The sequence below is a fragment of the Myotis davidii genome, unplaced genomic scaffold (assembly GCF_000327345.1).
Source record: "Myotis davidii unplaced genomic scaffold, ASM32734v1 scaffold1064, whole genome shotgun sequence".
Lineage (NCBI taxonomy): Eukaryota > Metazoa > Chordata > Mammalia > Chiroptera > Vespertilionidae > Myotis > Myotis davidii.
This window is the reverse complement of record NW_006294763.1, coordinates 210,416-219,859: the sequence shown is the minus strand read 5'-3', so window position 1 is coordinate 219,859 and position 9,444 is coordinate 210,416. Positions and strand designations below refer to the sequence as shown.

The window sequence follows — 9,444 nt, the reverse complement described above, 5'->3', positions numbered from 1 at the left end:
GAGTGAGATCATGTGGTATTTTTCCTTCGTTGATACATGATTTAAATGGGACATATTTGTAATACTATCAACAATAGAAAATATATTTAAAAAAAATAACTGTTGTTAGGACCAAAGTTATATGTTTATTATCAAATATCTAAATCAGCGGTTCTCAACCTGTAGGTCGCGACCCCTTTGGGGGACAAACGACCCTTTCACAGGGGTCACCTAAGACCATCAGAAAACACATATTGAATATATAGTTACATATTGTTTTTGTGATTAATCACTATGCTTTCATTATGTTCAATTTGTAACAATGAAAATACATCCTGCATATCAGATATTTACGATTCATAACAGTAGCAAAATTACAGTTATGAAGTAGCAACGAAAATAATTTTATGGTTGGGGATCACCACAACATGAAGAACTGTATTAAAGGGTCGCGGCATTAGGAAGGTTGAGAACCACTGATCTAAATAAACAAAAAATTATAATCCCACCTTTGAGATAAAATTATTGTGGTGCATTTGTCATTAACTTCCATTATCATTTATATGTATATATACATGTACACATTCTTTTTAAAAAAATCTATATTGTTGAAAGTATTACATCCCATTTACTCCCCCACAATTGACCCCTGCCAGCTGCCCCTGCCCACCACCCTAGGCCTTCACCACCCTGTTGTCTGTGTCCATGGATAATGATTATATGCATACAACTTATTTTGTTGATCTGTACCCACCTATCTCCACCTTCCCTCTGAGATTCCACAGTCTCTTCCAAGCTTCTATATCTCTAGACCTATTTTCTTCATCAGTTTATTTTGTTCACACATATGAGTGAGATCATGTGATATTTACCTTTCTCTGACTGGCTTATTTCGCTTAGCATAATATTCTTCAGGTCCATCCAGACTGTCTCAAAGGGTAAGAAATGCTTCTTTTTTATTGCTGCATAGTATTCCATGGTATAAATGTGCTATAGCTTTTTTATCCACTCATCTATTGATGGGTATTTGGGCTGTTTGCAGATCGTAGCTATTGTAAATTGCCCTACTATGATCATAGGGGAACGTGCTTTCTTTCTGTTTGGTGTTTCAGGTTTCTTAGGATATATTCCTAGAAGTGGGGTCACTAGGTCAAATGGCAGTTACATAATTTAATTTTTTGAGGAAACTCCATACTGTTTTCCATAGTGGCTGCACCAGTCTGCATTCCCACCAGCAGTGTACTAGGGATGTCTTTTTGCCACATCCTTGCCAGCACTTGCCATTTGTTGATGGTAGCCATTCTGACAGGTGGGAGGTGATACTTCATTGTCCTTCTGATTTTCATCTCTCTGATGATCAGTGACTGTGAGCATTTTTTCATATGTCTCTTGTCCATCTGAATGTCTGCTTTGAAGAAGTGTCTATTTAGTTCCTTTGCCCATTTTTTAATTGACTTGTTTATCTTCCTCTGTTAAATTGTATGAGTTCCTTATATATTTTAGATATTAACTGTTTATCAGATGTATCATTGCCAAATATATTCTCCCATACAGTGGGCTCCCTTTTCATTTTGTTGATGGTTTATTTCACTATGCAGAAGCTTTTTCTTTTGACATACTCTCATTTGTTTCTTTTCTTCTTAGTTTCCTTTGCTCTAGGAGATGTACCTGTAAACATATTGCTATGAGAGATGTCTGAGACTAGTATTTTTATGGTTTCCAAATTACATTTAAATCTTTTATTCATTTTGAGTTTAGTTTTAGTATGGTGTAAGTTGGTTTAGTCTCATTTTTTTGCATCTGTCTAATTTCCCCAACACTGTTTATTGAAGAGACTGTCTTGACTCTATTGTATGCTCTTGCCTCCTTTGTCAAATATTAATTCAGTATAATCAATTGGTGTGATTTCTGTGGTCTCTGTTCTGTTCCATTGATCTTTAAGCCTATTCTTGTGATAGTATCAGGCTGTTCTGAGCAAACTGGCTTTGTAATATAACTTGATATCTGGTATTATGATCCCTTCAACTTTGTTCTTCTTTCTCAAGATTGCTGAAGCTATTCGGCGTCTTTTTTGGTTCCATATTAATTTTTGGAGTATTTGTTCTAGGTATGTGAAATATAATGTTGGTATTTCCATAGGGATTGCATTGAATCTATAAATTGGTTTAGGTAGTATGGACAGTTTAATGATGTTAATTCTACCAATCAATGAATATGGTATACTAGAGGCCTGGTGCACGAAATTTGTGCATGGGTCGGGGAGGAGCCCTCAGCCTAGACTGCACCCTCTCCAATCCAGGACCCCTTGGGGGATGTCTGATTGGCTCTCGCAATCTGGGACCGCTGGCTTTTAACTGCTCTTCTGCCTGCCTGATTACGCCTAACCCCTCTGCCTGCCTGATCACCCCTAACCACCTCTGCCTGCCTGTCTGATCACCGCTAACTGCTCCCCTGCTGGCCTGATTGCCCCTAACCACCTCTGCCTAGCCCCACACCCAGAACCTGGGCTTCCCTCCCTCTGGCTGGCCGCAGGCACCCAGGACACTGGCCGGCTTCACCCTGGCAGGCCACAGCTGTAGGGGATTGTGGGCAGGTGGCTTCGCCCGGGCCACAGCCACAGGCAACTGTGACCGCAGAGCAGGCGGCTTGTCCCTCTCCTGGGCCACAGCCTGGCTGGTCCCCATTCCTCTCTTGGGAGCTCATTTGTGCCTGGCTGGTCCCCATTCCTCTTTCATGAGCTCATTTTTGCCTGGCTGGTCCTCATTCCTCTCTCAGGAGCTCATTTGCACCTGGCTGGTCCCCATTCCTCTCTTGGGAGCTCATTTGTGCCTGGCTGGTCCCCATTCCTCTTTCATGAGCTCATTTGTGCTTGGCTGGTCCTCCTTCCTCTCTTGGGAGCTCATTTGCACCTGGCTCGTCCCCATTCATCTCTTGGGAGCTCATTTGTGCTTGGCTGGTCCCCATTCCTCTCTCCCCAGTGTTGAGTGTCTGAGCCATTATGGCGTGAGGGTGTGATGACTATTTTTGCATGTTAACTTTTTATTATATAGGATTCTTCCACTTGTCTTTATCTTTTTTCAACGTCCTATAGTTTTCTGAGTACAAGTCTTTTACCTCCTTGTTTAAGTTACTTCTTAAGTATCTTAATTTTTTTTATGGTAATAGTAAGTGGGATTGTTTGTTTAGTTTCTCTTTCTGAGGATCCATTTTTAGTGTATTGAAATGCCATCGATTTCTGGGTGTTAATTTTGTATCCTGCTATGTTGCTGAATTCATTTATTAAATCTAATAGTGTTTTTGATGGTGTCTCTAGGGTTTTCTATGTAAAATATGTCATCTGCAAATAATGAGAGTTTTACGTTCTCCTTTCCAATTTGGATGCTTTTTTATTCTTGTTTAATCACTGTGGCTAAGACTTCCAAATAATATCCTATATAATAAAGAGGGAATATGCAAATTGACCATCACTTCGCTACAAAGATGTTAGCACCCACAGCAGAGAAGGGGTTTCTGTAACACAAGATGGCTGCACCTACAGCAGAGGCCAAGTTTCGTAATGAGCCTTAACGAGCAATCAGCAGGGACCTCAGGCCGCACCCCCCTCCTTCCCTCAGTGGGGCTTGACAAGGGTAGGACTGATCGGGTCTGGATCTAGCCCAGTGGAGGTGGGGCCGGCCGGGTCTGGGTCTCACACGATTTCGAGGTGCACATGGGTGGGCGGGGACTTGAATCTGGGTCCCGTGGTGCACCCAAGACTCTGACAGGAGGAAGATTTTCATGTACATTTTACTAATTTTCTTTCATCTCTGACACTTCTATTATAGAGAAAGGGCAAATAGCAATATTAAAATATTTCCTCTAATTAATTCTCTTTAATGTGCACGAATATTGTGTACCGGGCCACTAGTGTTGAAGAAGAGTGGTGAAAGTGGACATCACTGTCTTGTACCTGTTCTTAGGGGGAATGCTTTTAGTTTTTTCCCACTGAGTGTGATGTTGGCTGTAGGTTTGTCATATATGGCCTTTATCATGTTGATGTATGGTCCCTCTATTCCCACTTTGCTGGGAGTTTTTATAAAAAAAGCAGTTATTCCCCCTCCCAACCCCTGCTCCTCAGAGGGACAAAACCTGCCTGGATAGTAATGATCTGCTGGTGATGGATGTCCTCTGCCATATGAGGGAATGACTTGGCTCAGGAAACTGTGGTGTTTGCCTTCCAAGCTCTAACCCCAGAGCCTCCAACCCTGGCTTCTGCTCCTACAGCTCCAGTGCACTCTGCCCTCCCTCTGCTGGAGTCCATGGTGAGTGGGTGCACACTTAATTTTGTGAGTTGGCCTTTTAAGAAGGTGCCTGCATTTCCAGCTGTCTCTCCCTGGCAGACTGCAATTCTGCTGCTTTTCACAGACAGATGATATGTGGGAACCCTTCTCAATTCTGGTGCTCTTAGTTGGGGGTCCAGCTTGGGGATTAGACTCCAGAGTTCTCAGTAGGAACTCCCCTCTCCCCCCACAGCTGAGATATCCCTCCGGAACTTCAGCTGATGTCTGTGGGAGCCCAGCTAGCCCTCTTGCACCTCTGCACTTCCTACCAGTCTCTTTGTGGTCTCCACTTTCTGTCCTTGGTTATCAGGGTTCTCTCCAGCTAGTCTTCAGTTGACTATTCAGGATGGTTTTTCTGTATTTTAGTTGTAATTTCAGCTTAATCCTGGGAGCTTGTCATTGTTGCTTCGCCTTATTCCACCGCCATTTTGCACATCTATCTATGCACACATTCTTTTAAAAGATTTTTATGATGATAAATGTGCCAATATTTAGTGCTTTTGATATTTTTTGCAAAATTCTTTATCTGAATTATGGTATAAGTTTATACTACTATCAGTGGTAATGGGGAGGTCCCATTTTTTCCCAGTATTCATCAACATTGGGAAAATTTTAATCTTTCTCAGATTTAGTTAGGGAAATAAATTGTGCGTGTTTTTATTTGTTTTTAGTAAATCTGGTAATTTGTTATTTTGTTCATTGCTCATTTTACTGTTTTGTGAATTGCCTGTGTATATTCCTGGCTGTTATCTTCCTCCTCAGTCTGTATTTAAAAATAAATATAAATATTTATTTATTTTTGCTACTATAAATGAATTGTTTTATATTTGCTTTTTTGTTTACATATTTGACAGCTGTTGATATTTATGTCTTGATTTTATATCCTACTACATTATTAAATTCTCTTACTGTTTGTAATAGTCTTTACAATGTCTCTTTTGGGGTTTTCAGATATGCATTCATATCATTTGTAAATAGAGACAGTGTTGCCTTTTACTATCCAATTTGTATGGCCTTAACTACTTTCTCTTGTCTAACCATGTTTAGCATCACCTCAATACAGTGGGTAATAGGAGTAGAGATATTCAATGCTTTTGTCACAACTCAGGAAAGAGGAAAGCGCTAAGGTTTCACCATTTAGATAGTTGCTAGATTTTGACCTGAGGTATATCACGGTAAGGAAATATCCATAGTTTTTTATTTTATTGTTTCTAACATGAATGTGTGTTAAAATTTTCAAATGCTTCTTTTGCATTTGTGAATATGTTTTTATGACTTTTCTTCTTAGGTCTATTAGTATAATCCTATACTAATAAAAGGCTAATGTGCAAATTGACCGAACGGTGGAACAACTGGTCACTGTAACACACACTGACCACAAGAGGGCAGCTCAATTGCTGAGGTTGTCTGTCAGTCGGACATCCCCCAAGGGCTCCCAGACTGTGAGAGAGTGCAGGCTGGGCTGAAGGACCCGCCCCCCCGGCCTGATTTCGTGCACCAGGCCTCTAGTCTATATATATATGTGTGTGTGTATCTAATATGTTAAGTGTCTGTCCGACTGGTAACTATGATGTGCGTAGACCACCAAGGGCAGAAGCTCAACGCAGGAGCTGCCGAGCTGCAGTAACTTGGCAGCAGCGATTTTCGGGTAATGCACCTCGAAAACAGGAGGGAGCCTGATTCCTCGCTGGACCGTGAAATTCCACCTTCAGCCGTGGGTTATGTTGTTGCTGGGGTACTGTCAGCCTCGAATCTGGCTCACTTGTGTTTGCATTCCACACCCTATACGACACCAACTTTGCAGTGTGCCCTCTCATACTTGGGACTCCTCAGGGGATGTTAGTCAGTTTCAGCTCAACTCCCGCAGGCCAGGCCGAGGGACTCGCTCACTCCACAGATGCCCTTCGAGCCTTGAGCCACCCCAGCTGTAGCCAGCCAGGGAAGGACCATGGGAGGTTGGCTCCAGGGCGTGTCCGGCCTGTCTTGCCCAGTCCTCCCCCACCAGCCACCTTCTAATTAACTATAGGTCCAGTGCATGAAATTAGTGTATGGCAAGGGGTCCCTCAGCCTGGCCTGCACCCTCTCCAATCTGGGACCCCTCGGGGGATATCCAACTGCTGGCAGTCAGACTTCCCACTTGCAATCTGGGACACCTAATAACTTGCCTGCCTGCCTGATCGCCCCTAACTGCTTGCTTGCCTGTCTGATTGCCCCTAACTGCCTCTGCCTGCTTGCCTGATTGCATCTACCTTGCCCCCCTGCCAGCCTGATTGACCCTAACTTGCTCCCCTGCCAGCCTGATCGCCCCTAACCGCTTTTGCCTCGGCCTCTGGCCTAAGCCACAGTCTGGCCTCCCTTTGCATCAGGTGACCTGGCGGATCAGGGGAAGGCACTGTCCCCATTATCCTGCTGCTCCTGCCACTACTGGCTTGAGTCTGGGCCCTTCACAGCCATCCATGGCTGCCTGAATCTCGGCCCTCACAGCCTCTGCGGCTTTGTCCGGAAGGACATCCAGAAGGTCGTTTGGAAGATGTCTGCCTTAATTAGCATATTATCATTTTATTAGTATAGATTTCCTTTCAGTGTTCACGAATCTGTGTACCAGGTCACTAGTAAGTTCCATTTGCACATTTACAATATTTATAACACTAGAAGCCCAGTACACGAAATTTGTGCATGGGGGGGTTGGGGGGGGCGGGCTGGGGCAGGGTTCCCCCAGCCTGGCCTGCACCCTCTCCAATCTGGGATTCCTCACAATCCAGAACCACTGGTGCCTAAGCGCTCACCTGCCTGATGCCCCTAACTGCTCTCCCCTCCTGGCCTGATCCCCGTAACTGCCTATCTGCTCTCCCCTCCTGGCCTAAACACTCTAACTTCCCATCTGCTCTCCCTTTCTCTTCGCGCCTTCAGACCTTGGCACAGGAGTGCTGAGAGATCTCTGCCGAGGCCCTGCCCCCATCCTGACACCCCCTTCCAGGCCAGGAGGCACAGCGGGCCTGTGCGTGCATCTGCCGGAGGGACTGCCCCTGGCGGCAGCCTCATGTCTCAGTGGCGCAAGTCCCCACCCCCATCCCCGCCCTCCAGATCCTGTGTGCATGCAGCCTGTTGAATGGTCGTGACTGGGACACCATAGGACCAATTAGCATATTACCTCTATACACACACACACACACACTCTAGAGGCCCAGTGCAGGAATTCATGTACCAGTGGGGTCCCTCAGCCTGGCCTGCGGGATTGGGCTGAAACCGGCTCTCTGACATACCTTGAGGGGTCCCAGATTACGAGAGGGCACAGGCCAGGCAAATGGACCCCACTTGTGCATGATCGGGGCTGGGGAGGGACATGAAAGGTTGGCCAGCTGGGAAGGGACCGTGGGAGGGCTCCAGGGCGTGTCTGGCCCATCTTCTCAGTCTCTATTGGCCATAACCCAGCAGCAAGCTAACCTACTGGTTGGAGCGTCTGCCCTCAGGTTGTCAGTGCACGTCATAGTTAGCTGTTGAGCGGCATTAACATATTATACTTTGATTCGTTGAACAGCCGACCGTTCAACTGGACACTTAGCGTATTCGGCTTTTATTATGTAGGATTATATTACTGGATCTTCTAATGAAACTGCATTGCATTTCTAGAGTAAAACTCACTTGGTCATGTTTTAAATTTATAGATATGCTTCTATTTTATGACTACCAGGTTTATTTTTTATATCTGTTGGATTTTGCTACTTTGTTTGGTTCTATTTTAGTCACATTTCGGGATCAATCTTTTTGTCTGTCTTTTTCCTATTCTGTTCAGTTTGGATCTCTGTCCAGAATTTCTCCTCATTGTGAAACATTGTCTTAAAGGGGCACTCCATTTTGTTATTTTCAGATAGTGCTCTGCCAAACCTTATTGCATCAAGGTTCCATTGTTCTCAGCCATGAGCTCAGCCCTATGGATTCTGTTCTCACCTTAGCCCTTGATGCTTTCTAGAGTTTTCTTGTGGGTGATTTTGAGTTCTCCTGCCCTAAAGACTGTCAGTAACCTACTAGATCCTAGCCACTTCCTCCCATGCATAGTCGTTTACCAGTATTTTCACTTTCTAGTATTTGGGGTTCTTAGGTAAATCTTGTTACTATGTTTTGGTATAAATGTTGTCCATGGGTCTTTGGTCTTGGAATATTTAGTCCTGTCTGTTTATATCAGAGAGATTGGAATGCTGCCATCTGCTAGACAAAAATTGGTATAATGAATAATACAGCAGTTGGATTTAGTCTGTACCTACATATTATTCTTGAAAATATTTAAGGCCTAGTCTTAAGACTAGGCCTTATGACCAGGTAGAAACTTACTACTAATTATGACCAGGTAGAAACTTACTTACTATACAAGTAACCAGATGTCTTTATGCCTTGTTTGCTACATCCCTGTGGCAGTTGTTTTCCAAAGTATATTCCTTAGAATGCTATGATTTAAGACAGCAGTGGGAATCTTTTTTCTGCTAAAGTCCATTTGCATATTTATAACATCATTTGTGGGCCATACAAAATTATTACCTTAATATTAGCCTGCTATATTTGTCAGACAGTTAATTAACTCCTAATGCATTGGCAGAGCCAGACAAAATTATTTCATGGGCCTTATATGGCCTGTGGGCTGGATGTTCCCCACCCCTGATTAAAAGATGTTCCACGGTCATGTGCTACTGAGATAGTAAAATATTTTTGGAAAATGTAGCACCATACGTCCTTGTTTTGGTGATTCTCTTTTTAGTGCATATCCTATATAATAAAAGCATAATATGCAAGTTGATCTAACGGCAGAATGACTGGTCACTATGACGCACACTGATCACCAGGGGACAGACACTCAACGCAGGAGCTGCCCCCTGTTGGTCAGTGTGCTTCCACAGGGGGAGTGCCGCTCAACCAGAAGCCAGGCTCACAGTTGGTGAGTACAGCGCTAGTGGCAGGAGCCTCTCCCACCTCCGCTGCAGGCAGGTGGTAAGCAGCAAGGGGTCCTGGACTGAGAGAACCCCCGGCTATGAGAGCGATGTCTGGGGGGATTGGGTCTAAGCCAGTAGGCAGACATCCCCCAAGGGGTCCTGGACTGCAAGAGAGTGCAGGCTGGGCTGAGGGACCGCGCCCCCCCCCCCCCCGCCCGGTCAGG

The 9,444-nt window shown here is 44.4% G+C and overlaps 1 protein-coding gene across 1 annotated transcript in view; it reads left to right on the top strand.

The window, feature by feature from the left end:
• The window catches only part of RFC3 (replication factor C subunit 3), a 30,511-nt gene that overhangs the window by 8,746 nt on the left and 12,321 nt on the right, over window positions 1-9,444 (top strand). The gene's annotated exons all lie outside the window — the stretch shown is intronic.